This window comes from Coregonus lavaretus, assembly GCF_964263955.1.
Source record: "Coregonus lavaretus genome assembly, chromosome: 11".
Taxonomy (NCBI): domain Eukaryota; kingdom Metazoa; phylum Chordata; class Actinopteri; order Salmoniformes; family Salmonidae; genus Coregonus; species Coregonus lavaretus.
The window spans coordinates 17171203-17193040 of NC_139998.1; the positions used below are offsets into that span (position 1 = coordinate 17171203).

The window sequence follows — 21838 nt, forward strand, 5'->3', positions numbered from 1 at the left end:
CCAGAGGATGCCAGTGGTTTCTGCCCCAAACTATGAGAATAATTCAGAATCCATGAGAGCTTTCGCAGAGGCGTTTCCATGAGTATTATTCTTCTTTTAGAGACTGTGGTTGAAAATGATGTACCATGTGCAGATGTGACCACAGGACAGACATGGACACAGGGCATACTATAGCCTATCCCCAGTGCAGCTGTGGGACTGACAGTGCTGGCTTTTCCCACAGACATGTGGGAGCTCTCACAGACAGGCTCAGTCAACTCATTGGACACTACACAGGCACATGGCATGAGGCAAGACCAAGTGGTACAATGTGCTATCACAATTCTTGTTTGCTAGCTAAATAACACGTACAACCTAGTAATGGCCATAGTGTTACTGCATTTGAATGGTAAGCTACTGATTAGGAGATCCTGTCTCACTGCTAGATACACATGTACAGTAATTGGGCTTCTGGATAATTAGTGTGTGCACATTGTCATTTTATGAGGCTATACTGGTACACATAAAAGTACACATTTAATTTTAAAGTGCCCTTCAGCCTCACTGAGTCCTCCGTGCCAATTATGGGCACTGGCTCTTTTTCAAGAAATCACTGTTATTTGTAGGTGGATATTAATAACTTTAATAACTGAGAAGCAATTAATGTGGAGACAGTTTATCTTCAGTGTGTGAGAAGAATATGGGAGAAAAAAAAAAAAATGTGTGAAAGGGCCATTCCACGGTCACAGAATGATGCAAAGTTTTGTAACAGAATGATGGTTTGTGCTGTTTGTGCCGTCATTCTGTTACCAAACTTTGCATCTGCACTGTTCTTCAAGTAAATGTGTTTTTGTCGTTGTGCATAGTTGTATGGTTTGTTTAACTTTTCAATCATTGGTTTTAGTTTGGCATACATTTTAAAATGTGAAAAGTCAGATTCTCATCATTGCCCAAAAGCAATTTTCAGAACTGATGTTGACCCAAAATGAGTGTTCCAAGTGATACGGCCTCGAAGATGACGTATCATCATTTTGTGCTTTATCAGGTCAGTTTCAGATGAGGAATTTCAAGTGGTTTTGCAAGAAATTATTTATATAAAATCAATAACAATGGACTACTTTCTGAAAATTAACTGAAGATATGAATCATCTCATGATTGATGTACTGTTATTGCACTATGGGAGCCAATATAGGATCCAAAGGTAATGATGTTTCTATGAGGCTCAGTCTGCCTTTTTGGTAGCGTCATAATCAAGCTCTGATGTGACATCTGATTGAGGCCTGTGGTTCATGCATGAGCTAGCTGGCGTTTGACACTTCCGGATTCACTGCCGCATGAGTGACTGAACTAAGAATAGAGTCTTAGTCAAATCAACTGAACTGACTTCACGCTTGTATGAACTGTGGATTATTATAATACAGTACCTATTCTGAAATGGCAATTTAGAAATGAAGTATAATATCCAGAAACAAGAGAATGAACAGACACGAGTTCCTTGGTTCTGAGATCTGTCAACATAAAGAGGTATTTCATTGACCGTGCCTATTGGCAACATCTAACATGCTCACTTCTCCATAGCTTCAGAAAGTGTGAATTTAATTATTCTTAAATGCACCTTGCCTAGGGGATAGGACCAATGTGAATCACAGACACAGGTTGGGGATGTCTGCTCTGTATCTTTGCGTGTGTGTTTCTCAAACTACTTTGTCTTTGTTGATGCCATTGTGATTGACCCAGCAGCTAAACTGAACTCAACAGCCTTTCATTCTGTGGAGCCTAACTAACTCCATATGAAGAGCCTAACTAACTCCATATGAAGTCCCTCCCTCCCTCCCTCTTAATATCTACTCAGTGTAAAACTTTTCGGAAGCTCTCTCATGCATGTCCAAGAACATCAGGAATCAAAATTATTTTTATTAGCAGCAATGGAAAAGCTTTGGCATTAGCAGCTGGAACAGGGTACTGTGGGCTGTGGGGAGAGATTATGTCAGTCTGTAAGGGTTGGTGTGAGGTGTGACCCAGGTATGGTGCAGGATAGACAGTAGGCAGAGATGGTGAAACAAGGATCTTTACTGGTGGTCCCAAAGCCAGGATACAAAATAACAGACTTGTCACGATAAAATAAAGGAGGAGCAAATTGCAAGGGAACACAGGGAAGTGAGGGCATAAATACACAGGTGAACAGGTAGACACAGGTGACACCAATAGGATCATGATTAGTCCAGACTGTGAGGGAGGAGGTGCCTAAGGATGTCGGAGGAGGACACCTAGTGGGTCGCTCCAGAACTGCGACCCCCTCCTGTAACACAGTGGTGTGTGTGTGCGTGTGTAGCTGGGAAAAGCTGTGCCTGTCAGGAGAGGGTCCCATCATTCACTCTCAGGACTGGGACAAGACTATCGGACTGTTAGCACATTGCTGCTTCTGTTGCAGAGGAGGAGAGGAGCTCTCAGACCATGCAAGAGGAACACTGATGAGGGCTGTGAGGGCAGTTGGCACGAGTAGTGGGTGCATCATACAGGCATTTCCATGTAAAAAGCCCCATGAGCACTAACGTGACGTTTATAGGAGCACATCAAATTTGATTTCAAATAAAAGCTAAGTCTATATTTGAGAACTTAACACATATATACACTGAGTATACCAAACATCAGGAACACCTTCCTAATTTTGAGTTGCACCACCCCACCCACCCTTCCCTTTGATTCGTGGCCAAACATATGGAAAAGGGATCTGTGAAAACATTTAGCAGAAAAAGTTTTAAAAGGTATTAGAAATACATAAAAACACTTGAAGTAAAGACCCCTGCCAACTAATATCAACATTTATATTTAATTTTGTAGTTAATGTCACCTCTCCCGGCACTTACTGACATACGCATGAGCACCTTCTCTTGCCATTTACTGTAACCAGCCCTCTCACCCACTGAGCACCGTCTGACACCGGATGTCCATGGACGTTGAAAAGTAGTTGAAATTTTGGTCATTCCAAATCTGAACCAAACATAGACGTCTGTTTCACAAGTTTGGACAGCACAGCACAGTAGATGGTCAGTAAAATACAGTACTGTACAGTAGAGTTTAGTACAGTAGAGCACACTAGAGTACAGTATACTCTACTGTGCTGTACTCTACTGTCCAAATTTGTGAAACATAGACGTCTATGATCAGTACAGATTTGGTCCGCTATGTTTGGGGGTGGAGCTCATTCGAATAATAGCCAGTCTTTAGAATAATACCAGTGTAACTGAATTGAAGGTTTAGATGAGAGTTATGGTGATACCCTTTATGTTTTCACAGGAGATGGGTGATACAGGGCATGGAATGTGTCATTTACAATCTTGAAGAGTCTTGATCAGTGACTTGACTCAGTAACCAACTGGTTGGTTATGTAGGATAGGTAACGGGTAAGTATGGTTTGTCTAAAGGGAGACACAGAAAGTACAAATAATAACAGGGAATAATCAATGCAATAAGCCTATGAATAAATAAAGTTATGCATAGATATAGCAACCGTTAACAACAATGAATGGCAACAAATGGGGTGTAGTAGCAAGTGGCATGGAAGGTCAAACCTGTAGCGGGCTAACAATAAAGCTCGTAAGGTAGCAAGCATAGCAGGCATAATTGTAATCACGAAGGCAACTGCACAAAAGGTGCATGAACAATGAACATGTATTGGTTACAAGCTACATGTAACAAAGGAAAACAGATCAATTACTAAATGGCTGCTTGGCTTGGCCATTAGCATGTGATGGCCATTAGCGGCCGAAATCCCACACAAACAAAACAGAGGTGAGGAAGTCCTCTTCTTAGGCCTCTTCTATGCAATAAAAGGTGTTTGTACTCACATTCAATGACGCATACTGCTTGTTGTGAGAGTTCTTGGTATGCTCAACTCCTCAACTCTGGCTGGGTGAAGGTATAAGGTATAAATACCTGGCCATAGAGATACACTGCTCAAAAAAATAAAGGGAACACATTAACAACACAATGTAACTCCAAGTCAATCACACTTCTGTGAAATCAAACTGTCCACTTAGGAAGCAACACTGATTGACAATACATTTCACATGCTGTTGTGCAAATGGAATAGACAACAGGTGGAAATTATAGGCAATTAGCAAGACACCCCCCAATAAAGGACTAGTTTTGCAGGTGGTGACCACAGACCACTTCTCAGTTCCTATGCTTCCTGGCTGATGTTTTGGTCACTTTTGAATGCTGGCGGTGCTTTCACTCAGTGGTAGCATGAGACGGAGTCTACAACCCACACAAGTGGCTCAGGTAGTGCAGCTCATCCAGGATGGCACATCAATGCGAGCTGTGGCAAGAAGGTTTGCTGTGTCTGTCAGCGTAGTGTCCAGAGCATGGAGGCGCTACCAGGAGACAGGCCAGTACATCAGGAGACGTGGAGGAGGTCGTAGGAGGGCAACAACCCAGCAACAGGACTGCTACCTCCGCCTTTGTGCAAGGAGGAGCAGGAGGAGCACTGCCAGAGCCCTGCAAAATGACCTCCAGCAGGCCACAAATGTGCATGTGTCTGCTCAAACGGTCAGAAACAGACTCCATGAGGGTGGTATGAGGGCCCGACGTCCACAGGTGGGGGTTGTGCTTACAGCCCAACACCGTGCAGGACGTTTGGCATTTGCCAGAGAACACCAAGATTGGCAAATTCGCCACTGGCACCCTGTGCTCTTCACAGATGAAAGCAGGTTCACACTGAGCACGTAACAGACGTGACAGAGTCTGGAGACGCCGTGGAGAACGTTCTTCTGCCTGCAAAATCCTCCAGCATGACCGGTTTGGCGGTGGGTCAGTCATGGTGTGGGGTGGCATTTCTTTGGGGGGCCGCACAGCCCTCCATGTGCTCGCCAGATGTAGCCTGACTGCCATTAGGTACCGAGATGAGATCCTCAGACCCCTTGTGAGACCATATGCTGGTGCGGTTGGCCCTGGGTTCCTCCTAATGCAAGACAATGCTAGACCTCATGTGGCTGAAGTGTGTCAGCAGTTCCTGCAAGAGGAAGGCATTGATGCTATGGACTGGCCCGCCCGTTCCCCAGACCTGAATCCAATTGAGCACATCTGGGACATCATGTCTCGCTCCATCCACCAACGCCACGTTGCACCACAGACTGTCCAGGAGTTGGCGGATGCTTTAGTCCAGGTCTGGGAGGAGATCCCTCAGGAGACCATCCGCCACCTCATCAGGAGCATGGCCAGGCGTTGTAGGGAGGTCATACAGGCATGTGGAGGCCACACACACTACTGAGCCTCATTTTGACTTGTTTTAAGGACATTACATCAAAGTTGGATCAGCCTGTAGTGTGGTTTTCCACTTTAATTTTGAGGGTGACTCCAAATCCAGACCTCCATGGGTTGATACATTTGATTTCCATTGATAATTTTTGTGTGATTTTGTTGTCAGCACATTCAACTATGTAAAGAAAAAAAGTATTTAATAAGATTATTTCATTCATTCAGATCTAGGATGTGTTATTTTAGTGTTCCCTTTATTTTTTTTGAGCAGTGTATATAGAGGGCACACCTGCCACGAGTTCCCCTCCATCCTCACGTGACCATAAAGTTGGGTAGAGGGCACACCTACCATGAATGCCCTCTGCCCAAATCCACGTCACCGATCAGGGATTTCTGTACAACCAATAATAGCAAAACGTGTGTTTATGAACCTGGTTAACTATTAAGTATAACATTACTGCACCAACTGCAACTGTTTATTGATGTAATTCGTTGGAAAGTATCTGTTTAATTTGAATGGTTTATTTTTATGTATCTCGTTTCACTTTCAGGGAAACTTTTTTCCGTTAGAGTTATTTTGGTAATTTATGTTTTTTTATGTTTTGTAATGTGATAGATGAGATCATAGGCTTGTAAATTGTTTTGTTCAGCGAGGAAAACTTTCTTCCAGATTATTTAACAAGCATATTTTTTAAAAATCTGAACTGAAATAAAGCCCATATGCACTTGTGTCCCATTTTATGATATTTGGCCCAACACTATCTGAAATATTCTGCACTGTTAATGCACAGATGGCCTAATTACCCAGTGTGCGCGCGTGTGTGTGTGCACGCGGTTGAGGAATAGTTTCAGACTGACTGTGTCTGTCAGGTTAGAGAGAGGTCTATGGGGGCCCAAGCTCTAGTGGAAGTGAAGTGGCAGAATGTGACCGACCAGCCAGAGTGAGCTTCCACAGTGACAGACATGTCTGTTCAGCAGCTGCTCTGTTCCTGGTCACCATGACTAGCCTAACTAGTAATACCCCACCAGTCAGAGGCAGCCCTCTGGGTCTGTTCAGCAGCTGCTCTGTTCCTGGTCACCATGACTAGCTGAACTAGTAATACCCCACCAGTCAGAGGCAGCCCTCTGGGCCTCTCAGCCTGTTGTCTCAGCCTCCTACTATGTGGTCAAAGCGATTAAGAAAGTCTCCATTCCAACAGCCTGCCCTGCCACTCTCTGACCCCATCCTGTCCACACTGTCTGTGCTACCTATGTGGCCCCTGTCTGGCCCTCTCTCTTAAGTTATAGACAGACCCATGGGATGATTGGACTGGGCTATATGAAGACAGGGACATACTGTAGGTATTGTAAAGGCATTGTGGCATTTGATATACAATGCACATGGGCATCTGCTCGGTGACAAGCGCATTATGCAATGTGTTTTAGCTAGAAGCTTAATGGATGAAAAGGCTTCGATTTATTATTTGATGGGTCATTTTAATGGATTATTCTCGATTAAACGCACGTAGGTATGCATTCCACCTCTGGCACGATCACAGCAATGTATCAAGGCCTTGTAGTGATTTCATCATTGCCAGATATGCCTTGGCAATTGTCCAAAAGTGTCCGTTGCCATAAGCTCTGAATAGACCTCTCTGTTTTAAAGTGTTTGCCATCTGTAAGACGTGCGCTCCAAATCCACTTTTATGTTACTTTTCTAGTGTATAAAACATTGAATGATGGCTGCAATTTCTTTTCCCCATCATGCGAAGTAACCTGTTCCTCTGATTTGATATAGAATATCCATGCAGGGTCACACTCAAAATGAAAATGACTCCAGTCAATACACTGCAAAGTATATCACTATTTTAAGTATCAAAACTGGCTCTGCTTTCTGCATCACTGTATTTCAGAAATGTTTCATACACACAAAAAGGTTATTTGTCTCAAATTTAGTGCACAAATTTGTTTAGATCCCTGTTAGTGAGCATTTCTTCTTTGCCAAAATAATCCATCCACCTGAAAGGTGTGGCATATCAAGAAGCTGATTAAACAACATGATCATTACAAAGGTGCCCCTTGTGCTGGGGACAATAAAAGGCCACTCTAAAAGTTTGTGACACAACACAATGCCACAGAGGGAGCATGCAATTGGCATGCTGATTGCAGGATTGTCCACCAGAGCTGTTGCCAGAGAATGTAATGTTCATTTCTCTACCATAAGGCGCTTCCAACGTCGTTTTAGAGAATTTGGCAGTAAGTCCAACCGGCCTCACAACCGCAGACCACGTGTAACCACGCCAATCCAGGACCTCCACATCCGGCTTCTTCACCTGCGGGATCGTCTGAGACCAGCCACCCAGACAGCTGAGGAAGCTGTGGGTTTGCACAACCGAAGAATTTCTACACAAACAGTCAGAAACATAAGAGCGTCTGCTAAATGACGAAAATGTAAATGTAAATGTAAAGCTCATCTGCGTGCTCGTTGTCCTCACCAGGGTCTTGACCTGACTGCAGTTCGGCATCGTAACTGACTTCAGTGGGCAAATGCTCACCTTCGATGGCCACTGGCACGCTGTAGAAGTGTGCTCTTCACTCATGAATCCCGGTTTCAACTGTACCGGGCAGATGGCAGACAGTGTGTATGGCGTCGTGTGGGGCAAGCGGTTAGCTGATCAAATCAAATGTTGTTTGTCACATGCGCCGAATACAACAAGTGTAGACCTTACAGTGAAATCCTGGTTCGAATCCAGGCTCTGTCGTAGCCGGCCGCGACCGGGAGACCCATGGGGCGGCGCACAGTTGTCCAGGGTGGGGGAGGGAATGGCCTGCAGGTATGTAGCTCAGTTGGTAGAGCATGGCGTTTGCAACGCCAGGGTTATGGGTTTGATTCCCACGGGGGGCCAGTATAAAAAAATAATGTATGCACTCACTAACTGTAAGTCATCTCCTTTGTCTTGATCATGTTGAGGGAGAGGTTGTTTTCCTGGCACCACATGGCCAGGTCTCTGACCTCCTCCCTATAGGCTGTCTCATTGTTGTCGGTGATCAGGCCTACCACTGTTGTGTCGTCGGCAGACTTAATGATGGTGTTGGAGTCGTGCCTGGCCATGCAGTCATGGGTGAACCGGCGGTACAGGAGGGGACTGAGCACGCACCCCTGAGGGGCCCCCGTGTTGAGGATCAGCGTAGCAGATGTGTTGTTACCTACCCTTACCACTTGGGGGCGGCCCGTCAGGAAGTCCAGGATCCAGTTGCAGAGGGAGGTGTTTTCGACAGACAAGCTGTCTTCATCAGGGTATACCCTTATTTTCCAAGTGTTTTACTCCGTTAGCCAGCACCTCGCCTAAATAGGTGTGCGTTTCTTTCGCCTCGGTATTACAGACTCAGTCAAGGACAGGTTGAAAATGTCAGTGAAGAAACTTGCCAGTTGGTCAGCACATGATCGGAGTACACGTCCTGGTAATCTGTCTGTGAATGTTGACCTGTTTAAAGGTCTTAGTCACATCGGCGACGGAGAGCGTGATCACACTGTCGTCCAGAACAGCTGATGCTCTCATGCATGCTTCAGTGTTGCTTGCCTCGAAGTGAGCATAGAAGTAATTTAGCTCGTCTGGTAGGCTTGTGTCACTGGGCAGCTTGTGGCTGTGCTTCCCTTTGTAGTCTGTAATAATTTGCAAGCCTTGCTACATCCGACGAGCGTTGGAGCTGGTGTAGTACGATTCAATCTTAGTCCTGTATTGACTCTTTGCCTGTTTGATGGTTAATCGGAGGGCATAGCAGGATTTCTTATAAGCGTCTGGTTTAGAGTCCCGCTCCTTGAAAGCGGCAGCTCTACTCTTTAGCTCAGTGCGGATGTTGCCTGTAATCCATGGCTTCTGGTTGGGGTATGTACGTACGGTCACTGTGGGGATGACGTCATCGATGCACTTATTGATGAAGCCAGTGACTGATGTGGTGTACTCCTCAATGCCATCGGAAGAATCCCGGAACATATTCAAGCCTGTGCTAGCAAAACAGTCCCTTAGCTTAGCATCTGCGTCATCTGACCACTTCTTTATTGACTGAGTCACTGGTGCTTCCTGCTTTAGTTTTTGCTTGTAAGCATGAATCAGGAGGATAGAGTTATGGTCAGATTTGCCAAATAGAGGGCAAGGGAGAGCTTTGTACGCGTCTTTGTGTGTGAAGTAAAGGTGGTCTAGAGTTTTTTTTCCCTCTGGTTGCACATTTAAAATGCTGGAAGATATGAGGTAAAACGGATTTAAGTTTCCCTGCATTAAAGTCCCAGGCCACTATGAGCGCCGCCTCTGGATGAGCGTTTTCCTGTTTGCTTATGGCCTTATACAGCTCATTGAGTGCGGCCTTGTCACGGTTTCGGCCGAGGCTGCTCCTTCTCCTTGTTCGGGCAGGCTTCGGCGGTCGTCGTCTCCGGAGTACTCGATGTTTGATTGGTTTTGTCTGTTTTGTTACACCTGTTCCTTGTTAGTGTTCATTATGCGTCCTATATAGTTCTCTTGAGTTTTGTCATGTGTTGTGTGTAATTGTTCGTTGTCACGTTGTGTGCTAGTTCGTTTATGTTCTCTCTGTATTTTGTTTTAGAGAGAGTTCCGCACTTTGTGCGCCTTTGTTTTGCACTTTACCGTGTTGCGTAAAGTTCGCTTGCCTGCCTGGTTGCCTGTTGCCGTGTTTGGCTTGTTCTTTTGTCTTCACTAAAGACGTCTGTACGAAGCCTCTGTGTGTCCTGCGCATGATTCCACACCACATCTACACTCAACCCTGACAGGCCTTAGTGACAGCATCGGTTTGTGGTGGTAAATAGCTACGAAAAATAGAGATGAAAACTCTCTTGGTAAATTGTGTGGTCTACAGCTTATCATGAGATACTCTACCTCAGGCGAGCAAAACCTTGAGACTTCCTTAATATTAGATTTCGTATACACAGACCACCACGCCTTGTCTTACCGGAGGCAGCTGTTCTATTTTGCCGATGCAGCATATATCCCGCCATCTGTATGTTATCCATGTCGTCATTCATCCACGACTCGGTGAAACATAAGATAATACAGTTTTTAATGTCCCGTTGGTAGGATATCCGTGATCTTAGTTTGTCTATTTTGTTATCCAATGATTGTACGTTGTCTAATAGGACTGATGGTAGAGGGAGATTACGCACTCGCCGTCGGATCCTTACAAGGCACCCCGACCTACGTCCCCGATATCTCTTTCTCTCTCTCATGTGAATGACAGGGATTTGGGCCTTGTCAGGTGTCTGAAGAAAATCCTTTGCATCCGACTCGTTAAAGAAAACACTTCGTCCAGTACGAGGTGAGTAATCGCTGTCCTGATATCCAGAAGCTCTTTGCGGTCATAAGAGACGGTGGCAGAAACATTATGTACAAAATAAGTTACAAATAATGCGAAAAAACACACAAAATAGCACAATTGGTTAGGAACCCATAAAACGGCAGCCATCTCCTTCGGCGCCATTATGCTGATGTCAAAATTATGAACAGAGTGCCCCATGGTGGCGGTGGGGTTATGGTATGGTTAGGCAAAAGCTACGGACAACGAACACAATTTGCATTTTATCGATGGCAATTTGAATGCACAGAGATACCTTGATGAGATCCTGAGGCCCATTGTCGCGTCGTCTCCATCACCTCATGTTTCAGTATGATAATGCATGGCCCCATGACGCAAGGATCTGTACATAATTCCTGGAAGTTGAAAATGTCCCGGTTCTTCCATGGCATGCATACTCACCACACGTCACCCATTCAGGATGTTTGGGATGCTCTGGATTGACATGTTCGACAGCATGTTCCAGTTCCCACCAATGTCCAGCAACTTCACACAGCCATTTAAGAGGAGTGGGACAACATTCCACAGGCCACAATCAACAGCATGATAAACTTTGTGAAGGATATGTGTCGCGCTGCATGAGGCAAATGGTGGTTACACCAGATACTGACTGGTTTTCTGATCCATGCCCCTACCTTTTTAAAAAGTTATCTGTGACCAACAGATGCATATCTGTATTCCCAGTTATGTGAAATCCATAGATTAGAGCCTAATGAATGTATTTAAATTGACTGATTTCCTTATACACTGCTCAAAAAATAAAGGGAACACTTAAACAACACATCCTAGATCTGAATGAATGAAATAATATTATTAAATACTTTTTTCTTTACATAGTTGAATGTGCTGACAACAAAATCACACAAAAAATTATCAATGGAAATCAAATGTATCAACCCATGGAGGTCTGGATGTGGAGTCACCCTCAAAATTAAAGTGGAAAACCACACTACAGGCTGATCCAACTTTGATGCAATGTCCTTAAAACAAGTCAAAATGAGGCTCAGTAGTGTGTGTGGCCTCCACGTGCCTGTATGAACTCCCTACAACGCCTGGCCATGCTCCTGATGAGGTGGCGGATGGTCTCCTGAGGGATCTCCTCCCAGACCTGGACTAAAGCATCCGCCAACTCCTGGACAGTCTGTGGTGCAACGTGGCGTTGGTGGATGGAGCGAGACATGATGTCCCAGATGTGCTCAATTGGATTCAGGTCTAGGGAACGGGCGGGCCAGTCCATAGCATCAATGCCTTCCTCTTGCAGGAACTGCTGACACACTCCAGCCACATGAGGTCTAGCATTGTCTTGCATTAGGAGGAACCCAGGGCCAACCGCACCAGCATATGGTCTCACAAGGGGTCTGAGGATCTCATCTCGGTACCTAATGGCAGTCAGGCTACCTCTGGCGAGCACATGGAGGGCTGTGCGGCCCCCCAAAGAAATGCCACCCCACACCATGACTGACCCACTGCCAAACCGGTCATGCTGGAGGATGTTGCAGGCAGCAGAACGTTCTCCACGGCGTCTCCAGACTCTGTCACGTCTGTCACATGTGCTCAGTGTGAACCTGCTTTCATCTGTGAAGAGCACAGGGCGCCAGTGGTGAATTTGCCAATCTTGGTGTTCTCTGGCAAATGTCAAACGTCCTGCACGGTGTTGGGCTGTAAGCACAACCCCCACCTGTGGACGTCGGCCCTCATACCACCCTCATGGAGTCTGTTTCTGACCGTTTGAGCAGACACATGCACATTTGTGGCCTGCTGGAGGTCATTTTGCAGGGCTCTGGCAGTGCTCCTCCTGGTCCTCCTTGCACAAAGGCGGAGGTAGCGGTCCTGCTGCTGGGTTGTTGCCCTCCTACGACCTCCTCCACGTCTCCTGATGTACTGGCCTGTCTCCTGGTAGTGCCTCCATGCTCTGGACACTACGCTGACAGACACAGCAAACCTTCTTGCCACAGTTCGCATTGATGTGCCATCCTGGATGAGCTGCACTACCTGAGCCACTTGTGTGGGTTGTAGACTCCGTCTCATGCTACCACTAGAGTGAAAGCACCGCCAGCATTCAAAAGTGACCAAAACATCAGCCAGGAAGCATAGGAACTGAGAAGTGGTCTGTGGTCACCACCTGCAGAACCACTTCTTTATTGGGGGTGTCTTGCTAATTGCCTATAATTTCCACCTGTTGTCTATTCCATTTGCACAACAGCATGTGAAATGTATTGTCAATCAGTGTTGCTTCCTAAGTGGACAGTTTGATTTCACAGAAGTGTGATTGACTTGGAGTTACATTGTGTTGTTTAAGTGTTCCCTTAATTTTTTGAGCAGTGTATGAACTGTAACTCAGTCAAATCTTAGAAATTGTTGCATGTTGCGTTTATATTTTTGTTCAGTGTACAGTCGTGGTCAAAAGTTTTGAGAATGACACAAATACTAATTTTCACAAAGTCTGCTGCCTCAGTTTTGATGATGGCAATTTGCATTTACTCCAGAATGTCATGAAGAGTGATCAGATGAATTGCAATTAATTGCAAAGTCCCTCTTTGCCATGAAAATGAACTTAATTCCAAAAAAACTTTTCCACTGCATTTCAGCCCTGCCACAAAAGGACCAGCTGCCAACATTCACCTGTGTTAACGAGAGAATCACTGACACGATTCTCTGTGGTGACCACAGACCACAGTGATTCTCTCGTTAACACAGGTGAATGTTGACGAGGACAAGGCTGGAGATCACTCTGTCATGCTGATTGAGTTAGAATAACAGACTGGAAGCTTTAAAAGGAGGGTGGTGCTTGAAATCATTGTTCCTCCTCTGTTAATCATGGTTACCTGCAAGGAAACACGTGCAGTCATCATTGCTTTGCACAAAAATGGCTTCACAGGCAAATCAACCATTTATCGGATCATCAAGAACTTCAAGGAGAGAGGTTCAATTGTTGTGAAGAAGGCGTCAGGGCGCCCAAGAAAATCCAGCAAGTGCCAGGACTGTCTCCTAAAGTTGATTCAGCTGCGGGATCGGGGCACCACCAGCGCAGCGCTTGCTCAGGAATGGCAGCAGGCAGGTGTGAGTGCATCTGCACGCACAGTGAGGCGAAGACTTTTGGAGGTTGGCCTGGTGTCAAGAAGGGCAGCAAAGAAGCCACTTCTCTCCAGGAAAAACATCAGGGACAGACTGATATTCTGCAAAAGGTACAGGGATTGGACTGCTGAGGACTGGGGTGAAGTCATTTTCTCTGATGAATCCCCTTTCCGATCGCTTGGGGCATCCGGAAAACACCTTGTACGGAGAAGAGAAGGTGAGCGCTACCATCAGTCCTGTGTCATGCCAACAGTAAAGCATCCTGAGACCACTCATGTGTGGGGTTGCTTCACAGCCAAGGGTGTGGGCTCACTCACAATTTGCCTAAGAACACAGCCATGAATAAAGAATGGTACCAACACATCCTCCGAGAGCAACTACTCCCAACCATCCAAGAACAGTTTGGTGACGACCAATGCCTTTTCCAGCATGATGGAGCACCTTGCCATAAGGCAAAAGTGATAACTAAGTGGCTCGGGGAACAAAACATTTTGGGTCCATGGCCAGGATTCTCCCCAAACCTTAATCCCATTGAGAACTTGTGGTCGATCCTCAAGAGGCGGGTGGACAAACAAAAACCCACAAATTCTGACAAACTCCAAGCATTGATTATGCAAGAATGGGTTGCCATCAGTCAGGATGTGGCCCAGAAGTTAATTGACAGCATGCCAGGGCGGATTGCAGAGGTCTTGAAAAAAAAGGGTCAACACTGCAAATATTGACTCTTTGCATAAACTTAATGTAATTGTCAATAAAAGCCTTTGACACTTATGGAATGCTTGTAATTATACTTCAGTATACCATAGTAACATCTGACAAAAATATCTCATAACACTGAAGCAGCAAACTTTTGACCATGACTGTATATAACGTTTATCTTTTTAAATTCTGTTTCTGTGGAGCCCATGAAGGCTGCTCCTCAGAGGGGTGAATGGCCGGCACACTGCATGACTGACCCGGCTCCAGCATTCTCTGAATATAATTACAGCGTTAACAACGTGAGGCATCCCCCTCGCTGGACCACACTGCACCAAACACCACAGGAAGGGCCCTTACTTGCTGACAAACACTTTTAAAATATCCCCATCGCTAAGGCTAGCTCGCAGGGGGCACACTTACTAGACGCAGCAGCCATTCTGGCTCTCTTTGGATTTACTGTATTTAATCATTGTTACTTAATCAGTCTCCCTTCCTGATTGTTTAATATTAAACACCTGAATGTTTAATGTTAAATATGAAGAACATTTGTTTCCTTTTAATATGCCACCACTGGTGTTCATCCTTAGTGTGTAGGCTTTGTGAATGGATTGCAGATGGAGTAATTATAACACGTTTTGGCAAAGACTAGCTCAGTCTGCTAAATTAAATCAGATGTAATGTAAAACGCTTTCAGAGTCGTTATTAATACATCCAAGTGTGCAGTGTTTAAGCTTTGTCATCTGTTGAATACTTAATGAAAGGGTACAAAGGTCAGAAAATGAAAGAAAATGCCTTGAGGTGATTTTTTCCTTTTCTTTGTCGGCACACTTGATATTCTTTGAGTGTCGTGTAAGATCTCTTATCCTTTGATAATCCTCGAGATCTGACATCAAAGATGGTATTATCTCTCAAAGAAGTGAGATTCTGTCTCTATCCCCGTGCTTGTACATGGGCGCCTTAAAGGGACAGTTCACTTTTTTAAAGTTAAGCTTTTGTACCATTTTCCCCAGGATGATGAAAATACTAGCCAGGAGATTCTGGACATTGCTAAAGAACCAGCTAACCCAATTAAAAACGGTTTGGAAGAAACAACTCTGGGGAGGTCGAAAATAAGCTAAAACTTCCAAAAAGTGAACTATCCCTTTAAGGTTTCACAGGAGAACAGGAAAACAAAAGCATTGGCGTGTGAAGTCTGGTTTCCCAGAATGAAGGAAACACTTGGATCAGGAGGAGATTACATTTGAGGAGGAAAGAAAAATACCAGTTGCCAGTTCATTGCCATCTTTAACTTATGTTCCACTAGCTTATGGTTTGGGAGCCACAACAAAAATGAAAACTAATGACATGTTGACTTTACGTTCGGTTTTAAATAGAAAAAAAGAAGAAAAATTGTTCTATTAAAAATGCCACGTCCTCAGTTATCGTTTCTCTTTATTCCCTCCCTCCCTCTCTCCTGCGCCCTCCACTCGTCAATGGGAACTGAGTGGGACTGGAGGACTGGGGCTGGAAGCAGAGCACCCAGGCCCTGACTGTAGTCTGCTTTGTAATTGAATGAGTGCAGCGTGCGCTGTGGTTGGTGGGCCGGCAGCGTGAGCTGTGGTTGGGGGACCGGGCCCAGCGGCAGGCATGGGAATACATAACAGCTTTTAGAGAAAAAGCCCACAAGAAAGAGAGTGAGAGAGAGGCTGAGCAGCAGAATGGAGAAAGATGCCGCTCAGACTCTGAACTGCAGGGCCTAATGCAACATGAGCTCATGGATTGGACTGGAGGCTCTCGGTCAACTCAATGTCAACCTGCACTCTTTCCACTTAGACACCAACTGACTCATTCTAACCTCAGGTCCGACAGATTTGGCATGCTCATTACCAAAAAAGCCATAAGTATCTAGTCATTCGTCGTGCTATCACAACATCTCTGCTCAATAGATGACTTATCAAGTCTAGAATCTTGAGTGTTTAAATACACTCATAAGACATTTGGTCCATTTGATCATGGGACAACTATGGTACTGTATGTCCAAAGACCCAAAGTAGACTGCAGTTGGCGGTGCTAAGTACTATGACATGCACAGTAAATGTAGTGTCTGTTCTGACTGTCAACTTCAATTATTAAATTCACTCCTAAAAGGTATACTATGTCCATCACACGTGCATTGCATCTTGTACTGCTTTCCACTGCTTTATTTCCATGTGTTTGTGGTTGCATAATATGGTAACAATTGCCATCTGCCTTTTTAGAGGTGTTTTGTTAAAGGTGAATACACACACAAACAGATGCGCAGCAGACACAATCACATGCACAGGCAGAGGAGCAGTTGACGTTTTCCTTGAGTTGTGTGTTTCAGGCTTATTACTGTTGTTTACTGGGGTCTCCCAGTCCTTTCATGGCCCCTGAATGACATTCCCCACTCTGCTGCTAACTCTCTCATTCACAAAATACACATCCTACCTTCACATTAGACTCCATTCTGGCTTCTACAAAACATCTACCCAAAAAGAACCCTTCACCGTGTGCCTGTTCTTTACAGTAGCTGTGTCTGTATGTGGTTTGTACTGTAAAATGTCCCCATTCATGTTGTATTTCATCAAAAGAGTCAGCTTGTAATTCAGCCCCTGTTTTTTTCTCTTTTGTTTGACAGGCCGTCCCATTACAACCAGGGGTCCCACTGCTTCTGTTCTGTTTGCCTCCACCACATCTAAGCCGGTAAGACATGACATCACCTTGTATCCCTTTACGCTCATACCCATACATAACCAGTCAAAAGTTTGGACACACCTATTCATTCCAGGGATTTTCTTTATTTTTACTATTTTATACATTGTAGAATAATAGTGAAGAGGTCAATACTATGAAATAACACATATGGAATCATGTAGTAACCAAAAAAGTGTTAAGCAAATATATTTTATATTTGAGATTCTTCAAATAGCCACCCTTTGCCTTGGTGACAGCTTTGCACACTCTTGGCATTATCTCAACCAGCTTCATGAGGTAGTCACCTGGAATGCATTTCATTTAACAGGTGTGCCTTCTTAAAAGTTAATTTGTGGAATTTATTTCCTTCTTAATGCGTTTGAGCCAATCAGTTGTGTTGTGAAAAGGTAGGGGGGTATACAGAAGATAGACCTATTTGGTAAAAGACCAAGTCCATATTATGGCAAGAATAGCTCAAATAAGCAGAGAGAAACGACAGTCCATCATTACTTTAAGACATGAAGGTCAGTCAATCCGGAAAATGTAAAGAACTTTGAAAGTTTCTTCAAGTGCAGTCGCAAAAACCATCAAGCGCTATGATGAAATGTAGAAAATAGTAAAAATAAAGAAAAACCCTGGTGTGTCCAAACTTTAGACTGGTACTGTACATCAAAAGAAAGAGAAGAAACTTTTTTGTGAAGTAATCATTTAATACAGTTGAAATGTTTACATATTAGATGACCTGAAATGAAAACAACTTCCGAAAATGAACACTTAGATTATAGTGATATTATGTCTGGCCTTAATGGCCATATACTCTTATTAGCTCCACCTGGCACAGCCAGAAGAGGACTGGCCACCCCTCAGAGCCTGGTTCCTCTTTAGGTTTCTTCCTAGGTTCCTGCCTTTCTAGGGAGTTTTTCCTAGCCACCGTGCTTCTACATCTGCATTGCTTGCTGTTTGGGGTTTTAGGCTGGGTTTCTGTATAGCACTTTCAGACATCTACTGATGTAAAAAGGGCTTCATATATAAATTTGATTTGATATCGCAAACAATTTAAAGTATGTATAGATAGGTGTAATCGAGAGCCAAGCGTGTTGATTTTTATTTGAGGGTATCCTGCTATTGACACACTTGAATTATTCAACAGAATGTGGCAACAACAGTAATTAATGAGGCAGTCTAGACACCACAGGTGAGTGCAGGTAGGCCTAGACAGAGCAAGTTTTTGGTGGTTGCAGCCCTGTTGTACCCCTTTATGTTAATGTAGTCATATATGCAAATATACCCATTTTATTTATGCAAATTAAGCACCTTTTCTTTATTTTAGCACAAAATACTTAAAAAATACCTGATTCCATTAGGAAAATGTATATATACAGTGGGGGAAAAAAGTATTTAGTCTGCCACCAATTGTGCAAGTTCTCCCACTTAAAAAGATGAGAGAGGCCTGTAATTTCCATCATAGGTACACGTCAACTATGACAGACAAAATGAGAAGAAAAAAAATCCAGAAAATCACATTGTAGGATTTTTTATGCATTTATTTGCAAATTATGGTGGAAAATAAGTATTTGGTCAATAACAAAAGTTTCTCAATACTTTGTTATATACCCTTTGTTGGCAATGAGACAGGTCAAACGTTTTCTGTAAGTCTTCACAAGGTTTTCACACACTGTTGCTGGTATTTTGGCCCATTCCTCCATGCAGATCTCCTCTAGAGCAGTGATGTTTTGGGCCTGTCGCTGGGCAACACAGACTTTCAACTCCCTCCAAAGATTTTCTATGGGGTTGAGATCTGGAGACTGGCTAGGCCACTCCAGGACCTTGAAATGCTTCTTACGAAGCCACTCCTTCGTTGCCCGGGCGGTGTGTTTGGGATCATTGTCATGCTGAAAGACCCAGCCACGTTTCATCTTCAATGCCCTTGCTGATGGAAGGAGGTTTTCACTCAAAATCTCACGATACATGGGCCCATTCATTCTTTCCTTTACACGGATCAGTCGTCCTGGTCCCTTTACAGAAAAACAGCCCCAAAGCATTATGTTTCCACCCTCATGCTTCACAGTAGGTATGGTGTTCTTTGGATGCAACTCAGCATTCTTTGTCCTCCAAACACGACGAGTTGAGTTTTTACCAAAAAGTTATATTTTGGTTTCATCTGACCATATGACATTCTCCCAATCCTCTTCTGGATCATCCAAATGCACTCTAGCAATCTTCAGACGGGCCTGGACATGTACTGGCTTAAGCAGGGGGACACGTCTTGCACTGCAGGATTTGAGTCCCTGGCGCCGTAGTGTGTTACTGATGGTAGGCTTTGTTACTTTGGTCCCAGCTCTCTGCAGGTCATTCACTAGGTCCCCCCGTGTGGTTCTGGGATTTTTGCTCACCGTTCTTGTGATCATTTTGACCCCACGGGGTGAGATCTTGCGTGGAGCCCCAGATCGAGGGAGATTATCAGTGGTCTTGTATGTCTTCCATTTCCTAATAATTGCTCCCACAGTTGATTTCTTCAAACCAAGCTGCTTACCTATTGCAGATTCAGTCTTCCCAGCCTGGTGCAGGTCTACAATTTTGTTTCTGGTGTCCTTTGACAGCTCTTTGGTCTTGGCCATAGTGGAGTTTGGAGTGTGACTGTTTGAGGTTGTGGACAGGTGTCTTTTATACTGATAACAAGTTCAAACAGGTGCCAATAATACAGGTAACGAGTGGAGGACAGAGGAGCCTCTTAAAGAAGAAGTTACAGGTCTGTGAGACCCAGAAATCTTGCTTGTTTGTAGGTGACCAAATACTTATTTTCCACCATAATTTGCAAATAAATTCATTAAAAATCCTACAATGTGATTTTCTGGAGAAAAAAATTCTCAATTTGTCTGTCATAGTTGACGTGTACCTATGATGAAAATTACAGGCCTCTCTTATCTTTTTAAGTGGGAGAACTTGCACAATTGGTGGCTGACTAAATACTTTTTTTCCCCACTGTAAGTGCATTCTAAGATTTTTATTTATTTATTTTTATATTTATTTATTTATTATAATAAATTGAATACCTGAATTCACACCAAAATCCCTGAACGTTCATTATTTGTCAGTCAATATGTGATGGATTTTTTAAAAGTTTGGAGTATTTATATCCATTGTCCAACTGTTGCGTTTATTAGAATTGTTTTTAAAATATAAAAAATGTTTGATGACTGTTGCTACTTTCTATACACACCAAAATTATGACCTGTTTCTCTGATGCCCACCTGACCCAGATTGCGATTTATCATGGACCATTTCTGGATTGTGTAAACAACAACTGTAATTGTGTGATGGCGGGGATTCAGGTTTGTGATCCAACCAAAATAACTACAAGTGTGCTTGCTGTAGTTCCTCAACGGCACAGCTAAGAGAGCTAAAAGGAAAAAAACACCTTATAGTTGAAGACTCTTCTTGTTTGCATTGAAATTACTTAGGAACTATGCACACTTTGCAGAGGTATGTACTTTTTTGTCTTATGTTGCACCTACCCCACATTTTCCAGGAATATTCTTATCATGTTACTGAATGTATCCTGAGTATTTTCTGATTTTGTCATCAACAAATGTGGCAAAAAGTACAGTAAATGTAAAATGCACATAAAATCAAGTGTAATGTTTGGATTCAGTCTTGGTCTAATAATTTTTCCATAATCTCCAAACTGTTCCCTTTCAATTGCTACCATGGCTATGCATTTAATATTTATTCTGTAAGAAACATTTCAATGTAGCCTTATCCATATAGGCCAATTCCCATAAGTGTAAAGGGTTAAATTACTTACTTTCTTCCAGTCTTATGATGGCCTATTTATGTGTACCCCATGAAACATGAATAATTGTGAAGTATTTGTTAGTATGTACCAATCACACTTTAATAATTGTGAAGAATCTGTTAGTTGTGTAAGCTTTTTAAGGGATTTCAGTATTTAGGTCATTTCATTGAAAAATGATGACGACATTAATCAAATTATCAGTTTCATGATTTTGTTTTCAACATCCTCCATGAGCAAGATACCACTGGGCTTCCCCAAAGACGGAAACCATAAGATCCCACTGGGCAAAAACTAGTTTAATCAACATTGTTTTCACATCATTTCAACCCCCCCCCCCCCAAAAAAAAAAACAATGTGATGACGTTGAATCAACATTGAAAAACTGATTGGATATGCAAAAAGTAATCCACGTACAGGAATGTTAAAAAAAAATTTGACCCAAAGTTGAACCTAAATCCAATGACATGGTGCATTTTTTTTTGGATTTCACGTTAAGTTCACGTTATTTGAACAACTAGACGTTGAACTGACGTCTGTGCCCAATGGGATCAGATTTATGGCTTATTAATCTGGTCAGGGTTTATGGATCCTCCTGTGTTTCATGATTCATAATGTCATTATGTGTGGAAAATACCATCCTGATTTGATTCCCCTACTGCTTTAGGACATTTTATGCCCTCTCTATTAGGAGGGAAAACCCTTTGGGGTATTTTGGGTAGTTTATTTTAAAGGCTCATAATGGGCCTACCAGGAAGTACACTCCTGGGGCTAAATTAGAGGCTACCCAGAGAGGGTGGCTCACTGCTGGTACGGGGCCTGCTTCCTTTCTGGCTGTCTCCAAGGCCCTGGGTCAGTGGCAACAGGAAAGAACCCCCTACCCCTATAGTCGGCTGTGAGTTTTCCCAATTTCCCCAGCATCACAGGGCCAAGGCCTAACCCCCAGGCAACTGTGTGCTCCAGGAAAGTGTTCTGTTCTGTTCCAGCCCCGGCCCTGT

At 43.7% G+C, this 21838-nt stretch overlaps 1 protein-coding gene across 1 annotated transcript in view; it reads left to right on the plus strand.

The window, feature by feature from the left end:
* LOC311137064 (tetraspanin-9-like) overlaps positions 1-21838 on the plus strand; it is a gene marked incomplete at its 5' end in the record, with an annotated part of 327548 nt that overhangs the window by 24275 nt on the left and 281435 nt on the right. The window contains one exon of the mRNA XM_084171388.1: positions 16992-17056. The remainder of the gene's footprint in view (positions 1-16991; positions 17057-21838) is intronic.